The following is a 19,487-nucleotide window of genomic DNA, read 5'->3' on the forward strand; positions in this document are numbered from 1 at the left end:
TTTTGTGGCACTGAATCTGTCTGGGGGGACCTCATTGCTCACAAAAACCAAGGTGGTAGTAACATTTCAACATAAAAATAAGGTCATTTTTTTACCTGAATTGCTCGTGGAAGCAGTTATTGCTCAAAAAAATAACAAGCATTTGCAATGCATTAAGGGCCAGATGTAAAAAACTTTTTGCACGTCGCAAACAGCGAATTTTGCTGTTTGCGATGTGCAAAAAGCACATTGCGATGCCCAATCCCTGTTTTGTGATTCGGTAGCCTGGTTACCGATTCGCAAAACTGGACTGCGAGTCGCAATTAGGAAGGGGTGTTCCCCTTCCTAATTGCGAGTCGCAGCGCAATGTTGTATTGTTTTGTGCCCGCGGTCGCAAAACAATCACAGTTAGCAGCCATTTCAAATGGGTGCTAACCCATTCGCAAAAGGGAAGGGGTCCCCATGGGACCCCTTCCCCTTTGTGAATGGCATTAAAAACATTTTTTCAGAGCAGGCAGTGGTCCAATGGACCACTGCCTGCTCTGAAAAAATTAAACGAAAAAGTTTCATTTTTTTGTTTTGTAATGCATCCCGTTTTTCTTTAAGGAAAACGGGCTGCATTACAAAAAAAAAAAAAAACAGCTTTATTTAAAAGCAGTCACAGACATGGTGGTCTGCTGTCTCCAGCAGGCCACCATCCCTGTGAGTGCTGCGAGTCTCAAGGGGGTCGCAAATTGCGACCCACCTCATTAATATTAATGAGGTGGGCCTTTGCGATGGGCCTTTGCGACCCCCTTGCGAGTCGCAGATGGTGTCAGGGACACCATCCTATATTCTGAATTGTGACTCGCAATTTGCGGGTCGCAATTCAGAATTTTATTACATCTGGCCTTAAGTCTTGTGTTTTCTTGAGTTAGAGCTATTGGCATTGTAAATTCATAACTGGACTTTTCTTGCCACATAAATTGGTCAACCCTACCTTATAATTTTGTCTTTTCCTGCCACATAATTCCATTGACTCTACTTTTAAATAAAGCACTTCCATTTACCTTCTTCCTCTATCTTAAAACATATACAACATATATAATTATCTTATAAACCTTTATCAGATATAAACTTTTGACATTAGAGTGTAATGCTCAAAACACCATAACAAAAATATCATGGATGGTGAAAGGAAAGAGGGAATCGGGAGTAAAGATGGAGAGAACAAGTGGCGTAGTAACGGTGTCATGGGCCCTGAAGTAAGGAAGGAAAATGGTTGACTGGAAATTTGGTAGGAAAATACAGCAGCAATTAAAGTTGAGTGAGGTCCTTATGTCTCTGGCTCCTGGTGTAACTGCACCTCTTGCTTCATTGATAACTAGGCCTCAGGATAGAGAGCGGATAAGGCAGAAAAAGAGAAGCGAAAGAAATACAACAGACAACAGGAAGAAAGAGAAGGGGCTGCAAAGAAATAAAAGCAAGAAGGAAAAGAAAGACTGAGAACATGAAAACACAACTAAGAAGGAATAGAGCAAACGTATGATACAAAAGAAAAAAGGAGGAGGCTAGGGAACAAATGATAAAGAGACAAAAATAATGAAAGAAGTGTGAAAAGAAAGAAAAAAATAAACGGTAGAGAAAAAAGAGAGATGGTGAGAGAAACGAGCAGCGAAAGAACCAGGGCATGTATGTGCTGACACATTTCCCACAGACACAGAACGGAAAAACCACTTTAACACTTTGGATCCTGACAAGTAAGTTGTGGCTTCCACATACAGACAGGTAAAAGAGGGATTTATAGTAAAACATGAAATAACAGATAAAGATAAGAAAAAACAGAGAAAGAAAGGAAGAAAGCACAAAAAAAAAAGTGAAAGGATGCTACTGAGTCAAAGGAAAGAACAAATAAAAAAGACAAAGAAAGGATGAAGGGAAGTGAAAAAATAGTGAAAGAATGAACGTCTGATGAAGAAAAACTAGAGGAACAAAACAGGAAAGAAATAACCACGTTTTTGCAAGTTTGAAAAGGGAGATAGCAAGAGGAAGAGGCAAATAAAAAAAAAAGGGAGAGGAGTAGAAATAAACAATTAGAGTTGGAAAGAGAAAAGTGGGGGAGAAAGAAAACGTTGAGAGTAAACAGAGTAAAGGAAACAACAGAGTGAGGTAGGTGAGGCAGACCATCCCAAATAAAGATGGCAGCTAAGAATAGATTTAATTGGCTCCCCCAGGTCCTCAAACAGAAGTCAGAGTGTGGAACAGCAGGGGGCACTGCAGAACAGCAGGAGGTGCATTAGCAGAGTTGTATGTGAACCCCAATACAGCAATATTGGGGTGCTTTAGATCAGGATTTGGGGTATAGACAGAGCTGTGACCCGGCTCAGTGCTAGAATCACAGAAAGGCAGAGGGTGAGGAACGAGAAACGGAGCGCCATGTGATTCCTGTTATTGGAATAATGGGGCGCTGCAGGTTAGGGTTGAGGTTCACTGACAGAGTTGTATGTGGCCCGCAGTACTGGAACAGTAATGGGCACACAAGGTGAGAAGTGAGGTATGTTGATAGAGCTATGTGTGGAACCTAGTATTGGCATGCTAGTGCTGCCGAGTGTTAGCCTGGAGGTGCCATGGTGAAGCTGAGAGTGGTGCCCAGTATGGGAGTGGCCTTGCCTCTGAACAATAGAAGCGAGGAGTGCTGAGGGTGTGTGTTTGAGCCTTAGTACTGAGAAGAAATGACCACTTAATGCTAGAATTGATGGATTCTGCACAGATGTGGTGGTTCCCATCAATAGTGGCGTTGCATGTTAGACTTGAGGTGCACCGGATGAGCTGTGTTTTGCTCTTTTGGTGTGCCAGTGCTACTGAGCATTAGCCTGGAGGTGCCCTGGTGAAGCTGTGAGTGGTGCCCACCACAGGACTGGCATTGCCTCTGAACCAGAGAAGTGAGGAGTCCTGAAGGGCATGTGTTTGAGTATTAGTACTGAGAAGAAATGTGCACTTCATGTTAGAATTGATGGATTCTGTGGAGCTATGGTGGTTCCCATCAGTAGTGGAGTTGGATGTTAGACTTGAGGTGCACCGGCTGAGCTGTGTTATGCTCTTTTGTCTCAAGTATTGGCTTGGCAGTGTGACTGAATATAAGAATTGAACTGCTGTAATTTAACTGTATGTGAACAGGGTCCAAGTATAAGAAAGGGAGGGACCTCGCTTGGGTAAAACTGAGGTGCATTAATAGAGCTGCACTCAAGGCCCCAGTTCTGGAACAGCAGAGTTTACTGACTGGAAGAACTGAGGTGCTCTGGCAGACAGCGTGTGTGGGGTTCCTGGCACTGGCACTGGCACGGCTGAGGGCTTGGAGGGTGTGAACTGAGGTGCACTGATGGAGCTGTGCCCAAGGTCCCAGTACTGGAATAGCAGAGTGTACTGACTGGAAGAACTGAGGTGCTCTGGCAGACAGTGTGCGTGGTGTTCCTGCCACTGGCACGGCTGACGGCTTGAAGGGTGTGAACTGAGGTGCACTGATAGAGATGCACCCGAGGTCCCAGTACTGGAGCAGCAGAGTGTACTGACTGGAAGAGTTGAGGTGCTCTGGTAGACAGCCTGTGCGGGGTTCCTGCCATGGGCATGGTTGAGGGCTTGGAGTGTGTGAACTGAGGTGAACAGATGGAGCTGCGCCCAAGGTCCCAGTCCTGGAGCAGCAGAGTGTACAGACTGGAAGAACTGAAGTGCTCTGGTAGACTGTGTGCGTGGTGTTCCTGGCATGGGCATGGCTGAGGGCTTGGAGTTTGTGAACTGAGGTGTAATGATGGAGCTTCGTTTGAGGTCCTAGTACTGGAGCAGCAGAGTGTACTGACTCTAAGAACTGAGGTGCTCTGCCGGACTACGTGTGTGGGGTTCCTGGTACTTGCACGACTGAGGGCTTCAAGTGTTTGAACTGAGGTGCACTGATGGACCTGTGCCTGAGGTCCCAGTAGTGGAACAGCAGAGTGTACTGACTATAAAGCTGAGGTACTCTGGCAGACAGCGTGTGTGGGGTTAGTGGCACTGACACAGCTGAGGGGATGGAGTGTGTGAATGGCGGTGCACTGATGGAGCTGAGCCCGAGGTCCCAGTGCTGGAGCAGCAGAGTGTACTGACTGGAAGAACTGAGGTGTTTTGGTAGACAGGGTGTGTGGGGTTTCTGGCACGGGCATAGCTGAGGGCTTGGAGATTGTGAAATGAGGTGCACTGATGGTGCTGCGTTTGAGGTCCTAGTACTGGAGCAGCAGAGTGTACTGGCTCTAAGAACTAAGGTGCTCTGCCAGACTACGTGTGTGGGGTTCCTGGTACTTGCACGACTGAGGGCTTGGAGTGTGTGAACTGAGGTGATGTGATTGAGCTGCGCCCAAGGTCCCAGTACTGGAGCAGCAGAGTGTACAGACTAGAGGAACTGAGGTGCTCTTGTCGCATAGGCTCTCATTATTCTAATGAGATTACTGGATTTTGAGCAGCAAGATCGTCCACGGTGTGGGAGACTTAGGCCCTCATTCTGACGGATAATGCGGCGGCCAAGCCGCCAACAGGCCGGCGGTCCAAAATATGCAATTCTGACCCTGGCGGGAACCGCCAACACAGCCCGCCGCATTAACACTCCGCCCGCCACGGCGGAACAAACAAACAGCGCGGCGGTCCCCGCCAACAGTCAGGCGGCAGACAATGTACCGCCCACCCTATCACGACCCACCAATCCGCCACCTTTTCCGGGGCGGGAGCACCACCGATAAAAACACGGCGGAAACAGACTACGAACGGGAAAACGCTCACCTCCACATACTCCACGCGAGATTCCGGCAGTATGGAACCCGAGTTGCAGGTCATCCCCGCACTCCTATACCTGCTCCTGTACCAGGAGCACGCCCGGCGGCGCGGAAGACATCGGTGAGTACTGCACCTACGACACAGGGGAGGGAAAAGATTACCGGCACACACCCACCCACCCACACCCACTACAACACACACATCAATGCATTCCCACAGATCACTGTCACAACCCACAAACCCCCCCCTCCGAAATAATGCAAAGACCAAAAGAAGAGATCTTAAACGGGCAGATATATTGAAATATGGACAGCAGTAATCCCAATAAATAAATAAACTATGTACAAAATATATACAGCTACTAAATGTAGTCCAACCACTGTCCGTGGACCACAGGGGTCCTGAGCAAAGGGGCAAGGCCCAGTCCCACGACAAGAACTCCACGGAGAGAACACTGCAGGGGCATCAGAAAGAAAATAGGACAGGCACCTCAGGGGGAAGGGAAGGGGGGGCACCTCAGCCACTTGAGTACACGACGCCAGATCCACGAGGGGACTCCATGACCACTGGGCCATCCTGGGGAGAGCAAAGCCACAGTCCAAACAGTCCATACAGTGGGTGGCCTGCCAACTGGGCCATCCTGGGGAGAGCAAAGCCACAGTCCATACAGTCCATACAGTGGGTGGCCTGCCCACTGGGCCATCCTGGGGAGAGCAAAGCCACAGTCCATACAGTCCATACAGTGGGTGGCCTGCCCACTGGGCCATCCTGGGGAGAGCAAAGCCACAGTCCAAACAGTCCATACAGTGGGTGGCCTGCCCACTGGGCCATCCTGGGGAGAGCAAAGCCACAGTCCAAACAGTCCATACAGTGGGTGGCCTGCCCACTGGGCCATCCTGGGGAGAGCAAAGCCACAGTCCATACAGTCCATCCAGTGGGTGGCCTGCCCACTGGGCCATCCTGGGGAGAGCAAAGCCACAGTCCATACAGTCCATACAGTGGGTGGCCTGCCCACTGGGCCATCCTGGGGAGAGCAAAGCCACAGTCCAAACAGTCCATACAGTGGGTGGCCTGCCCACTGGGCCATCCTGGGGAGAGCAAAGCCACAGTCCATACAGTCCATACAGTGGGTGGCCTGCCCACTGGCCCATCCTGGGGAGAGCAAAGCCATAGTCCAAACAGTCCATAACAGACTCCACTGCCACTGGAGGAGGCATGTTGGCCAGAGGACATCCTGCAGCCCTGCCCGAGACAGATCCTGCCCTGCCACGTCTGCCAAAGGGCCAGCGGTTCCTGCCTGGAAGGGACCAGTTCAGCGGTCCCTGCCTTGAAGGGCCCAGTTCAGCGGTTCCTGAGACGGCGGGGCCCAGTTCAGCGGTTCTTGCCTTGAAGGGCCCAGTTCAGCGGTTCTTGCCTTGAAGGGCCCAGTTCAGCGGTGCTTGAGATGGCGGGGCCCAGTTCAGCGGTGCTTGAGACGGCGGGGCCCAGTTCAGCGGTTCTTGCCTTGAAGGGCCCAGTTCAGCGGTTCTTGAGACGGCGTTCCACAGCGGAGCGGTGCTTGAGACGGCGGGGCCCAGTTCAGCGTTTCTTGCCTTGAAGGGCCCAGTTCAGCGGTTCTTGAGACGGCGGTCCCCAGCGGAGCGGTGCTTGAGACGGCGGGGCCCAGTTCAGCGGTTCTTGCCTTGAAGGGCCCAGTTCAGCGGTTCCTGAGACGGCGGGGCCCAGTTCAGCGGTGCTTGAGATGGCGGGGCCCAGTTCAGCGGTGCTTGAGACGGCGGGGCCCAGTTCAGCGGATCTTGCCTTGAAGGGCCCAGTTCAGCGGTTCCGGAGACGGCGGGGCCCAGTTCAGCGGTTCTTGCCTTGAAGGGCCCAGTTCAGCGGTGCTTGAGACGGCGGGGCCCAGTTCAGCAGTGCTTGAGATGGCGGGGCCCAGTTCAGCGGTTCTTGCCTTGAAGGGCCCAGTTCAGCGGTGCTTGAGACGGCGGGGCCCAGTTCAGCGGTGCTTGAGATGGCGGGGCCCAGTTCAGCGGTGCTTGAGACTGGCGGGGCCCAGTTCAGCGGTTCTTGCCTTGAAGGGCCCAGTTCAGCGGTTCTTGAGACGGCGGTCCCCAGCGGAGCGGTGCTTGAGACGGCGGGGCCCAGTTCAGCGTTTCTTGCCTTGAAGGGCCCAGTTCAGCGGTTCTTGAGACGGCGGTCCCCAGCGGAGCGGTGCTTGAGACGGCGGGGCCCAGTTCAGCGGTTCTTGCCTTGAAGGGCCCAGTTCAGCGGTTCCTGAGACGGCGGGGCCCAGTTCAGCGGTGCTTGAGATGGCGGGGCCCAGTTCAGCGGTGCTTGAGACGGCGGGGCCCAGTTCAGCGGATCTTGCCTTGAAGGGCCCAGTTCAGCGGTTCCTGAGACGGCGGGGCCCAGTTCAGCGGTTCTTGCCTTGAAGGGCCCAGTTCAGCGGTGCTTGAGACGGCGGGGCCCAGTTCAGCGGTGCTTGAGATGGCGGGGCCCAGTTCAGCGGTTCTTGCCTTGAAGGGCCCAGTTCAGCGGTGCTTGAGACGGCGGGGCCCAGTTCAGCGGTGCTTGAGATGGCGGGGCCCAGTTCAGCGGTGCTTGAGACGGCGGGGCCCAGTTCAGCGGTTCTTGCCTTGAAGGGCCCAGTTCAGCGGTTCTTGAGACGGCGGTCCCCAGCGGAGCGGTGCTTGAGACGGCGGGGCCCAGTTCAGCGGTTCTTGCCTTGAAGGGCCCAGTTCAGCGGTTCCTGAGACGGCTGGGCCCAGTTCAGCGGTTCTTGCCTTGAAGGGCCCAGTTCAGCGGTGCTTGAGACGGCGGGGCCCAGTTCAGCGGTGCTTGAGATGGCGGGGCCCAGTTCAGCGGTGCTTGAGATGGCGGGGCCCAGTTCAGCGGTGCTTGAGACGGCGGGGCCCAGTTCAGCGGTTCTTGCCTTGAAGGGCCCAGTTCAGCAGTTCCTGAGACGGCGGGGCCCAGTTCAGCGGTTCTTGCCTTGAAGGGCCCAGTTCAGCGGTTCTTGCCTTGAAGGGCCCAGTTCAGCGGTTCTTGAGATGGCGGGCCCAGTTCAGCGGTGCTTGAGACGGCGGGGCCCAGTTCAGCGGTGCTTGAGACGGCGGGGCCCAGCGGAGCGGTGCTGGAGATGGCGGCCGGTCTATGGCCAACTGCTCATTGCCTGGTGGTGCCCTCCTGGGCAGCGGGGATGGTGCTCCTTCAATGCCCACCTGGGCTGTGGGTGGTGGGGCCCTCCTGGCCAGCTGGGCTGGGTCCTCCCTGGGCAGCGGCTATGGGGGTGGTGGGCTCCTCCTGGGCAGCAGGCCTGCTGCCTGACCTCTCCGCCTTGCTGCCCTTGCCCTCCTTAGTCGGGAGTCTGTGGCCCTTTCTTCCCTTTGGAGCTGTGGCTGGTGACGGTGTCTGGGTGGTGTCCTGGGGGGATGTAGAACCCGGGCTCCTGCGGCGCCCCTTCCGCCTTCTGCTCCTCTTCCCAGGGGGTGGGCTGGCTGTCCCCTTGATGCTGGGCGAAGATCCAGACATGCAGGCTGGTGGGCTCCAATACCCCTGCACCCTTGTCAAGGGGGCTGCAGGGCTGGTGGTGGCTGAGGTGCTCTTCTTACCCCGACGAGAAGGAGGGGGGGCTCAGGGTCAGGAAAGAAGTTAGCAGTGGCGAGGAAGAGTTTCTTGGGACAATGGAGAGTGGTAGGTACAGTGGGAATGGGAGTGGAGGGAGAGGATGTGGTTGTAGGTGAGTCACGTTTGCTGTCTTTGGGTGCAGGTGCAGGAGGGATAGGCTGTCGTGAGGTGGATGGCTGTTGGGTGGGTGGGTGGCTGCGTTTGTGTGGTGTGGAAGAGGGGGTGACAGACACAGTGGGAGAGGACACAGGGGACGTGTAAATGGCAGTGGGGGTGGTGACTGCACGTGTGCGGACTGTACTGGAGGGTGTGCTGGTGATGGAAACACTGGCTGATGGTGAGGTGAATGGAGGTGTGAGTGTAGACGTCACAGGGAGGGAGGAGGGAGACGAGGAGGTGGGGGTCACAGAGGTGGTAGTGACTGTTGGCATGTCTGCATCGGAATGTTGCGTGTGTGAATGTCTGCGTGATCTGTGGTGCTTATGTTTGGATGAGCTGCTCTTGGGTGTTGAGGTGTGTGCAGGCTGGTCTGATGGTGTGGGTGGGACAGGCAGAGGAACAGGAGACTGGGAGGAGGGAGTTAGTAGAGGGAGGCAGGAGACAGGGACAATGGCTGCCGTCAGTGCTGAGGCCAGAGCCTGGAACGATCGCTGATGGGCAGCCTGACCCGAATGAATGCCCTCCAGGTACGCATTGCTGCGATGAACCTCCCTCTCCACCCCCTGGATGGCATTCAAAAGGGTAGTCTGCCCAACAATGAGCGTTCGGAGGAGGTCAATGACCTCCTCACTGAGGGCAGCGGGGGTAACAGGGGCAGGGCCTGAGGTGCCTGGGGCGAAGGAGATGCCCGGCTTCCTGGCAGAGCGGGCACGGGGCGAACGCTGAGGGGCTGCTGGGAGGGCGGAGATGGTGCGCTGGGTGGCGGCTGTACCTGTAATGGCGGGGGGCACGGATGGTGCCACCCCCCGCAAGGGAGCTCCCTTCCGAGGACGTGTCCGTGTCGCTGCAGGGTCCAGTCGTCCCCGTTGTGGAGCTCCCCTCGCCCTCCGTCTCACTGGTCCAGTCAGACTCTGTGGCATGGCCCTCCTGGGCCATGTGAGATGCAGCTCCCTCCTGCCCCGATGCCACTTCTCCTCCGCCTGATGATGCTGATGCACACAAGCACAGAAAGACAAACAAAAAGGGGGGGGGGAGAGAGAAATAAAGAGATTTTGAGTACATGGATCACTGGTACAGTTAGCGGACATGACAGACACAGATGCCCCCTGCACTAAGTTGCGCACTTGGGGTCCGCTACGCATTCCGTGGAACATGCCCTACACGCCTAGAGTTGACAACTGCACCCATGGATGACACGGCCCAGGGATGGCTGTACTGACACACTACTGAGGGTGGTGGCTGGGGACACAGGGGCTTACGGGGGTGCCCAGCCTACAGATATCGCCCTGGCCTAGGGGGACCCACAGCCCTCCTCCCCCACCCAGACACCTCCACTGCGCGACAACAGAGTAGATTATGCTTGTACTCACCCCCTTGTGTCTGCTGTGCTGCCCTCACGCGCCCATCCAAATCAGGGTAGGCCACCGCCAGGATCCGGAACATCAGGGGGGTCAGTTGACGGCAGGCACCCCGCCTACGTTGGGAGGCCATCCCCAGCAGAGACTCGGCGGTCTTCTTGGTCCCGCAGCGGATGTCCTCCCACCTCTTGCGGCAGTGGGTGCCCCGTCGATGGTGGACCCCCAGGGTCCGGACTTCCTTGGCGATGGCACGCCAAATCCCGATCTTCTCATGGGCGCGGACCTATGTGACACGTACAGGGAGGGAGAAATACCACGTTCAAGTTTGTCTGCATTTTCGTTGCCAGTGGCCCAACGCCCCCCATCCCCGCCATGCCCCCCGCCAGGCCCAACATGCCCCCCATCCCCGCCAGGCCCCCCGCCATGCCCCCCGCCATGCCCCCGCCAGGCCCAACATGCCCCCCATCCCCGCCATGCCCCCCGCCAGGCCCAACATGCCCCCCATCCCCGCCAGGCCCCCCGCCATGCCCCCCGCCAGGCCCAACATGCCCCCCATCCCCGCCAGGCCCCCCGCCATGCCCCCCGCCAGGCCCAACATGCCCCCCATCCCCGCCAGGCCCCCCGCCAGGCCCCCCGCCATGCCCCCCGCCAGGCCCAACATGCCCCCCATCCCCGCCAGGCCCCCCGCCATGCCCCCCGCCAGGCCCAACATGCCCCCCATCCCCGCCAGGCCCCCCGCCATGCCCCCCGCCAGGCCCAACATGCCCCCCATCCCCGCCAGGCCCCCTGCCATGCCCCCTGCCAGGCCCAACATGCCCCCCATCCCCGCCAGGCCCCCCGCCATGCCCCCCGCCAGGCCCAACATGCCCCCCATCCCCGCCAGGCCCCCCGCCATGCCCCCCGCCAGGCCCCCAAGCCAGCCAGTGGCCCCCAATCCATATTGAATTAAACTCACTTGTTGGTCTGGAGGACCGTAGAGTAGCGCATACTGGGGGAGGACCCCATCCACAAGTTTCTCCAACTCCTCTCCAGTGAAGGCAGGGGCCCTTTCCCCAGTCGCAGCAGCCATTGTCCCTTCCAGACCGAGGTCACAGCAACACTTGCAGTATAGGTCCTCTCCTGTGAAAGTTCTAGTCGCAAGTGGATAAGTAGATAGAAAATGGCGGTCACGCCCGCGGCGGTGCGTACCGCGGCGGTGCGTACCGCCACCGCCAGCGCCCTTCGCCATTGGCTCCTGAAGCCCATAGGCTTCAATGTTAACCAATGCGGCTTCGCGCCGCGGTCTTCGACCGCCGACCGCCGCGGTGTGCCACGCCAGCGCATTGACCTCACATCCCATTGTCACACTTCACAGGTCAGGCATCCGCCATTTCGAGGGTCCACATGGCTCAATTTCAACTGCGTCACACCGGCCTAGGCCTTGCATAGCCACTCAGACACGCCATTCACTGCATAGAGAATCGTTTACTGTGCAAGCTGTGAGTACGTACCTGTGGGTTGCTTGACTCTGTGCTCCATGTTGTCCTTCCTAGGCACCGTCCGCTGGGTTTGGCGAGGAGACGGATGAATCCTCGCGTGTACCGACCGCTGGTGGACCTGTCGACAATGGAAGAACGCCACATTATCCTGACCTACCGGCTTGACCGTGCCACTATACATGAACTGTGTGCCCAGCTGGAGCCCGACCTGATGTCCCCCATCCGCCAACCCACAGGGATTCCCCCTCTGGTGCAGGTCCTGTCAGTACTCCATTTCTTGGCAAGTGGGTCATTTCAGACAACAGTGGGAATTGCTTCTGGGATGTCTCAGCCCATGTTTTCGAAGGTGTTATCCAGAGTGTTGTCTGCCCTGATGAAATACGTGAGGAGCTACATCATTTTCCCTGAGGTGGGCGAATTGGCTACAGTGAAGGGTGATTTCTATGCCCTTGGACATATTCCCAACGTCATTGGTGCCATTGATGGGACCCATGTGGCTTTGGTTCCCCCAAGAGACAGGGAGCAGGTGTACAGGAACAGAAAAAGTTACCATTCCATGAACATCCAGGTTGTGTGTTTGGCTGACCAGTACATCTCGCATGTAAATGCCAAGTTCCCTGGGTCAGTGCATGACGCCTACATCCTGAGGAATAGCAGCATCCCTTACGTGATGGAACAGCTAGAGAGACACTGTGTATGGCTATTGGGGGACTCTGGGTACCCCAACCTGTCGTGGCTACTGACCCCAGTAAGGAATCCCCGGACCAGGGCAGAGGAACGGTACAATGAGGCCCATGGGCGTACTAGGAGGGTGATCGAACGCACCTTTGGCCTCCTAAAGGCCAGGTTTCGGTGCCTGCATATGACAGGTGGATCCCTAATGTACTCACCTAAGAAGGTGTGTCACATCATCGTGGCCTGCTGCATGCTTCACAACCTGGCTTTGCGCCGCCAGGTGCCTTTCCTGCAGGAGGATGGTCGAGACGGTGGTGTAGTGGCAGCTGTGGAACCTGTGGAGAGTGACGAGGAGGAAGACGACGGGGCTGAAACAGACAACAGGGACAGAATCATTGAACAGTACTTCCAATAGGACACAGGTAACAATTCAAACATAATTTAGTAAATGTGAACTACTCTCCTGCATCTCTGCTGCCTGTCTATTTGCCCCAGTGTATGATGACTGAGTTGTGGCTTTTCCCTCCCTATTTCAGATCTGGGGTCCCCACTACGAGTCCTGTGCTTCGTTTCCCCATGGACTACAGCTTTGTGGGAGCTGTTTGTTGACTTCACTATGTACAAGGACATATTTGCACTGTCATGTCAATTACAATATTTTGAAATCACAGCCAGACTCCAGATAGTTTTGTGCAAAATGGGTGTTTATTTCAGTGCTCAAAATGGGATGGGTGGTTTCAAGTGGGTGGGGGCTATGGTGAAGGAATGTCCATGACAGAGTCCAGAGTAACAGTCACACAGGTGCATTGTCCAGAGGCCTGTGGAGAGATGGAGCATGGGCAGTTCAAGGATGGACAGGGTGACAATGTGGGACAGTGGGATGACATCAGGTGGTATCCTTTGCTGGCGGGGGTCTTGACATCCTACTCTGTCTTCTTGCGAGATCTCAGGGCCCTCTTGCGGGGTGGTTCTTCTCCTGCAGGAGGTGGGGGTCTGGTGGGCTGCTGTTGTGCGGGGGCCTCCTGTCCACTAGCGCCGGCGGAGGTGGTTGGCTGTTCTTGGTCCAGGCTAGTGGCAGGGGCCCTTTGTTGTTGTTGAGTGTCCGTCCTGGTGTTGATGAGGTCCTGCAGCAGCCCTACCATGGTAACCAGGGTGGAGGTGAGGGCTCTGATGTCCTCCCTGTACCCCCGATAGTGTTCCTCCTGCAGTACCTGGATCTCCTGGAACCGGGCCAGTACCGTCGCCATCGTCTCCTGGGAGCGGTTGTATGCTCCCATGATGGTGGTGAGGGCCTCGTGGAGAGTGGGTTCCCTGGGCCCGTCCCCCCCCTGTCGCAAAGCTGCCCTCCGAGTTGCCCTGTTTCCCTGGGCCTCTGCCCCCTGGCCGGTGTGCCCACTACCACTGCCCCCAGGTCCCTGTTGTTGTTGGGGTGGTGGGTTATCCTGGGTGCCCTGTAGTGGTAGACACACCGCAGATTGACGCGCCCTGGAGACAGAGGCATGGGCCCGCTGGGTGGGAGCTGTGCTGGTGTTCCCAGAGGGGTTTGGGTCTGTAGTGGCCTGTGCCTGTGTGAGGGGAACCGACTGTCCAGAGGTCCCCGATGGTCCGGGCTGGTCATCAGTGTCCAGGTCGACAGAGCTGCTGTCATCGCTGACGGCCTCTTGGGTGGGGGGTGTGGAGAATTCTGGGCCCTCCGTGGCGGTGTGTTGACGGTCGGGTCCTGCAGGGGTATAGAGGTATGGTTATAGTTTCAATGCGTGGCATATGGGTGTATCTGTGGGTTCCCGTGTCCCCAAGTGCTGGCATTCGTGTGTGGGGGCTTTGGTGAGGGTGGCTTGTGGGGGGGATGTGTCTATGCATTGGGCATGCTTTGGTGATGGGTGTCCATGCTTAGTGGACGCATGCAGGCCTAGGTTTTGGGATGTGTGGGTTGTGATGGTGAGACATTGGCAGGGAATAGGTGTGCTGGGGGTGGGGGTGAGGATGGTGGTGGGGGTGAGGATGGTGGTGGGGGTGAGGGTGGGGGTGAGGATGGGGGTGGGGGTGAGGGTGGGGTTCGAGGATGGGGGTGAGGGTTGGGGTATGATTTGGCATGCAGGTGGGGGGGAAGCAGTAGTGAAGCTTCAACTTACCAGTATCCATTCCTCCGCCGACTCCTGCGAGGCCGTCAGGATGCAGGATGTTCAAGACTTCCTCCTCCCATGTTGTAAATTGTGGGGGTTGAGGTGGGGGTCCTCCGCCAGTCTTCTGCACGGCGATGTTGTGCCTGGATACCATGGAACGCACCTTCCCCCGTAGGTCGTTCCATCGCTTCCTGATGTCTTCCCGATTTCTGGGGTGCTGTCCCACAGCGTTGACCCTGTCGACAATCCTCTGCCATAGCTCCGTCCTCCGGGCAATGCTGGTGTATTGGACCTGTGTGCCGAAGAGCTGGGGCTCTACCCGAATGATTTCCTCCACCATGACCCTGAGTTCTTTGTCTGAGAAGCGGGGGTGTCTTTGGGGTGCCATGGAGTGGTGTGTATGATGTGTGGGGTGGAGTATGTGTAGTTAAGTGTGTTGAGTGTGGTGGTGTGTGTTGTTTTGTGTGTGGATATTGTGTGGGTGATGGTGTTGAGTGGCTGTGGCTGCTAGTTTGTGGATGGTGGTGTCTCTCTCTGGCCTTCTGTGAGAAGGTAGCCTCTTTCTAGCCTTGTTACCCCCACTTTTGGCCTGTTTGTGAGTGTATGTCAGGGTGTTTGTCACTGTTTTCACTGTCTCACTGGGATCCTGATAGCCAGGCCTCAGTGCTCATAGTGAAAACACTATGGTTTCAGTATGTTTGTTATGTGTCACTGGGATCCTGCTGGTCAGGACCCCAGTGCTCATAGGTTTGTGGCCTATATGTATGTGTCACTGGGACCCTGTCACACAGGGCCCCAGTGCTCATAGGTGTGCATGTATATGTTCCCTGTGTGGTGCCTAACTGTCTCACTGAGGCTCTGCTAACCAGAACCTCAGTGGTTATGCTCTCTCATTACTTTCAAATTGTCACTAACAGGCTAGTGACCATTTTTACCAATTTACATTGGCTTACTGGAACACCCTTATAATTCCCTAGTATATGGTACTGAGGTACCCAGGGTATTGGGGTTCCAGGAGATCCCTATGGGCTGCAGCATTTCTTTTGCCACCCATAGGGAGCTCTGACAATTCTTACACAGGCCTGCCACTGCAGCCTGAGTGAAATAACGTCCACGTTATTTCACAGCCATTTTACACTGCACTTAAGTAACTTATAAGTCACCTATATGTCTAACCTTTACCTGGTAAAGGTTAGGTGCAAAGTTACTTAGTGTGAGGGCACCCTGGCACTAGCCAAGGTGCCCCCACATTGTTCAGAGCCAATTCCCTGAACTTTGTGAGTGCGGGGACACCATTACACGCGTGCACTACATATAGGTCACTACCTATATGTAGCTTCACAATGGTAACTCCGAATATGGCCATGTAACATGTCTATGATCATGGAATTGCCCTCTCTATGCCATCCTAGCATAGTTGGCACAATCCCATGATCCCAGTGGTCTGTAGCACAGACCCTGGTACTGCCAAACTGCCCTTCCTGGGGTTTCACTGCAGCTGCTGCTGCTGCCAACCCCTCAGACAGGCATCTGCCCTCCTGGGGTCCAGCCAGGCCTGGCCCAGGATGGCAGAACAAAGAACTTCCTCTGAGAGAGGGTGTGACACCCTCTCCCTTTGGAAAATGGTGTGAAGGCAGGGGAGGAGTAGCCTCCCCCAGCCTCTGGAAATGCTTTGTTGGGCACAGAGGTGCCCAATTCTGCCTAAGCCAGTCTACACCGGTTCAGGGACCCCTTAGCCCCTGCTCTGGCGCGAAACTGGACAAAGGAAAGGGGAGTGACCACTCCCCTGACCTGCACCTCCCCTGGGAGGTGTCCAGAGCTCCTCCAGTGTGCTCCAGACCTCTGCCATCTTGGAAACAGAGGTGCTGCTGGCACACTGGACTGCTCTGAGTGGCCAGTGCCACCAGGTGACGTCAGAGACTCCTTGTGATAGGCTCCTTCAGGTGTTAGTAGCCTTTCCTCTCTCCTAGGTAGCCAAACCCTCTTTTCTGGCTATTTAGGGTCTCTGTCTCTGGGGAAACTTTAGATAACGAATGCATGAGCTCAGCCGAGTTCCTCTGCATCTCCCTCTTCACCTTCTGATAAGGAATCGACCGCTGACCGCGCTGGAAGCCTGCAAACCTGCAACATAGTAGCAAAGACGACTACTGCAACTCTGTAACGCTGATCCTGCCGCCTTCTCGACTGTTTTCCTGCTTGTGCATGCTGTGGGGGTAGTCTGCCTCCTCTCTGCACCAGAAGCTCCGAAGAAATCTCCCGTGGGTCGACGGAATCTTCCCCCTGCAACCGCAGGCACCAAAAAGCTGCATCTCCGGTCCCTTGGGTCTCCTCTCAGCACGACGAGCGAGGTCCCTCGAATCCAGCGACACCGTCCAAGTGACCCCCACAGTCCAGTGACTCTTCAGCCCAAGTTTGGTGGAGGTAAGTCCTTGCCTCACCTCGCTGGGCTGCATTGCTGGGAACCGCGACTTTGCAAGCTTCTCCGGCCCCTGTGCACTTCCGGCGGAAATCCTGTGTGCACAGCCAAGCCTGGGTCCACGGCACTCTAACCTGCATTGCACGACTTTCTAAGTTGGTCTCCGGCGACGTGGGACTCCTTTGTGCAACTTCGGCGAGCACCGTTTCACGCATCCTCGTAGTGCCTGTTTCTGGCACTTCTCCGGGTGCTACCTGCTTCAGTGAGGGCTCTTTACCTTGCTCGACGTCCCCTCTCTCTGCAGGTCCAATTTGCGACCTCCTGGTCCCTCCTGGGCCCCAGCAGCGTCCAAAAACGCCAAACGCACGATTTGCGGGTAGCAAGGCTTGTTGGCGTCCATCCGGCGGGAAAACACTTCTGCACGACTCTCCAAGGCGTGGGGGATCCATCCTCCAAAGGGGAAGTCTCTAACCCTTGTCGTTCCTGCAGTATTCACAGTTCTTCAGCCTAGTAAGAGCTTCTTTGCACCAACCGCTGGCATTTCTTGGGCATCTGCCCATCTCCGAGCTGCTTGTGACTTTTGGACTTGGTCCCCTTGTTCCACAGGTACCTTCAGACAGGAATCCATCGTTGTTGCATTGCTGATTTGTGTTTTCCTTGCATTCTCCCTCTAACACGACTATTTTGTCCTTAGGGGAACTTTAGTGCACTTTGCACTCACTTTTCAGGGTCTTGGGGAGGGTTATTTTTCTAACTCTCACTATTTTCTAATAGTCCCAGCGACCCTCTACAAGGTCACATAGGTTTGGGGTCCATTCGTGGTTCGCATTCCACTTTTGGAGTATATGGTTTGTGTTGCCCCTATCCCTATGTTTCCCCATTGCATCCTATTGTAACTATACATTGTTTGCACTGTTTTCTAAGACTATACTGCATATTTTTGCTATTGTGTATATATATCTTGTGTATATTTTCTATCCTCTCACTGAGGGTACACTCTAAGATACTTTGGCATATTGTCATAAAAATAAAGTACCTTTATTTTTAGTATAACTGTGTATTGTGTTTTCTTATGATATTGTGCATATGACACTAAGTGGTACTGTAGTAGCTTCACACGTCTCCTAGTTCAGCCTAAGCTGCTCTGCTAAGCTACCATTATCTATCAGCCTAAGCTGCTAGACACCCTATACACTAATAAGGGATAACTGGGCCTGGTGCAAGGTGCAAGTACCCCTTGGTACTCACTACAAGCCAGTCCAGCCTCCTACATTGGTTGTGCAGTGGTGGGATAAGTGCTTTGAGACTACTTACCACTCTTGTCATTGTACTTTTCATAAGAGAAAAATATACAAAACAAGGTCAGTGTATATACACATAGCCAAAAAGTTTTGCATTTCCTCTTTTCACTCTTTTCTAAGTGCTGAAAAGTACTTCTAAACTTTCAAAAAGTTCTTAAAAGTTTAAAAAGTTTTTTTTCTGTCTTTCCAAAAAGTTCTGAAAACTTTTTTTTCTCTTTGTCTATCACTTTAACTCTCTCTAAAAATGTCTGGCACAGGCCAAAAAGTTGAACTGTCCAAACTTGCATATGATCACCTTAGCTGGAAAGGAGCAAGGAGTCTCTGCATAGAGAGAGGTTTGAGTGTAGGGAAGAATCCTTCCTTAGAACGGTTAATTAATATGCTTAGAGTACAGGATAAGGCCATAAGTGCCCAATCTGTAGAAAAAGTAGCTAATGGTTCTCAATCTGATCCAGGGACTCCCCCAGGAAAAGGTTCAGGAAAGAAACTTCTCAGCCTGCCCATTACTAGACAGTCTAGCATAGTTGGTACAGAGGTTGAATCACACCATACTAATGGTGTGCTCTCACATTATACTGGTAGCCAAGCTGTTAGGGTGCCCTCTGTAAGGGACAGGTCTCCTTCTGTTCATTCCCATCATACCTCTGTATCTAGAAATGTCCCTCCCACCCACCCTGATGACAGATTGTTAGAAAGGGAGCTCAATAGATTGAGAGTGGAACAAACCAGACTGAAGCTCAAGAAGCAACAGCTGGATTTGGATAGACAGTCTTTAGAAATAGAGAGGGAAAGACAGAAGTTGGGTTTAGATACCCATGGTGGCAGCAGCAGTATTCCCCATAGTCATCCTGCAAAAGAGCATGATTCCAGGAATCTGCACAAGATAGTTCCCCCTTATAAGGAGGGGGATGACATTAACAAGTGGTTTGCTGCACTTGAGAGGGCCTGTGCTGTACAGGATGTCCCTCAAAAGCAGTGGGCTGCTATCCTATGGCTATCATTTAGTGGAAAAGGTAGGGATAGGCTCCTTACAGTGAAAGAAAATGATGCCAATAATTTCCAAGTTCTTAAGAATGCACTCCTGGATGGTTATGGCTTAACCACTGAACAGTACAGGATAAAGTTCAGAGAGACCAAAAAGGAGTCTTCACAAGACTGGGTTGATTTCATTGACCAGGCAGTGAAGGCCTTGGAGGGGTGGTTACATGGCAGTAAAGTTACTGATTATGAAAGCCTGTATAACACAATCCTGAGAGAGCATATACTTAATAATTGTGTGTCTGATTTGTTGCACCAGTACCTGGTAGACTCTGATCTGACCTCTCCCCAAGAATTGGGAAAGAAGGCAGACAAATGGGTCAGAACAAGGGTGAACAGAAAAGTTCATACAGGGGGTGACAAAGATGGCAATAAGAAGAAGGATGGTGAAAAATCTCAAGATAAGCATGGGGATAAGGGTAAAACCAAAGATCCCACTTCAAATCTTAAACACTCTTCAGAGGGTGGGGATAAAACAAATTCTTCCTCTTCTTCCCAACCTGCACACATTAAAAAGCCTTGGTGCTATGTGTGTAAAAATAGAGGCCATAGGCCAGGGG

This window comes from Pleurodeles waltl, chromosome 5, assembly GCF_031143425.1.
Source record: "Pleurodeles waltl isolate 20211129_DDA chromosome 5, aPleWal1.hap1.20221129, whole genome shotgun sequence".
In the NCBI taxonomy this organism is placed as follows: domain Eukaryota; kingdom Metazoa; phylum Chordata; class Amphibia; order Caudata; family Salamandridae; genus Pleurodeles; species Pleurodeles waltl.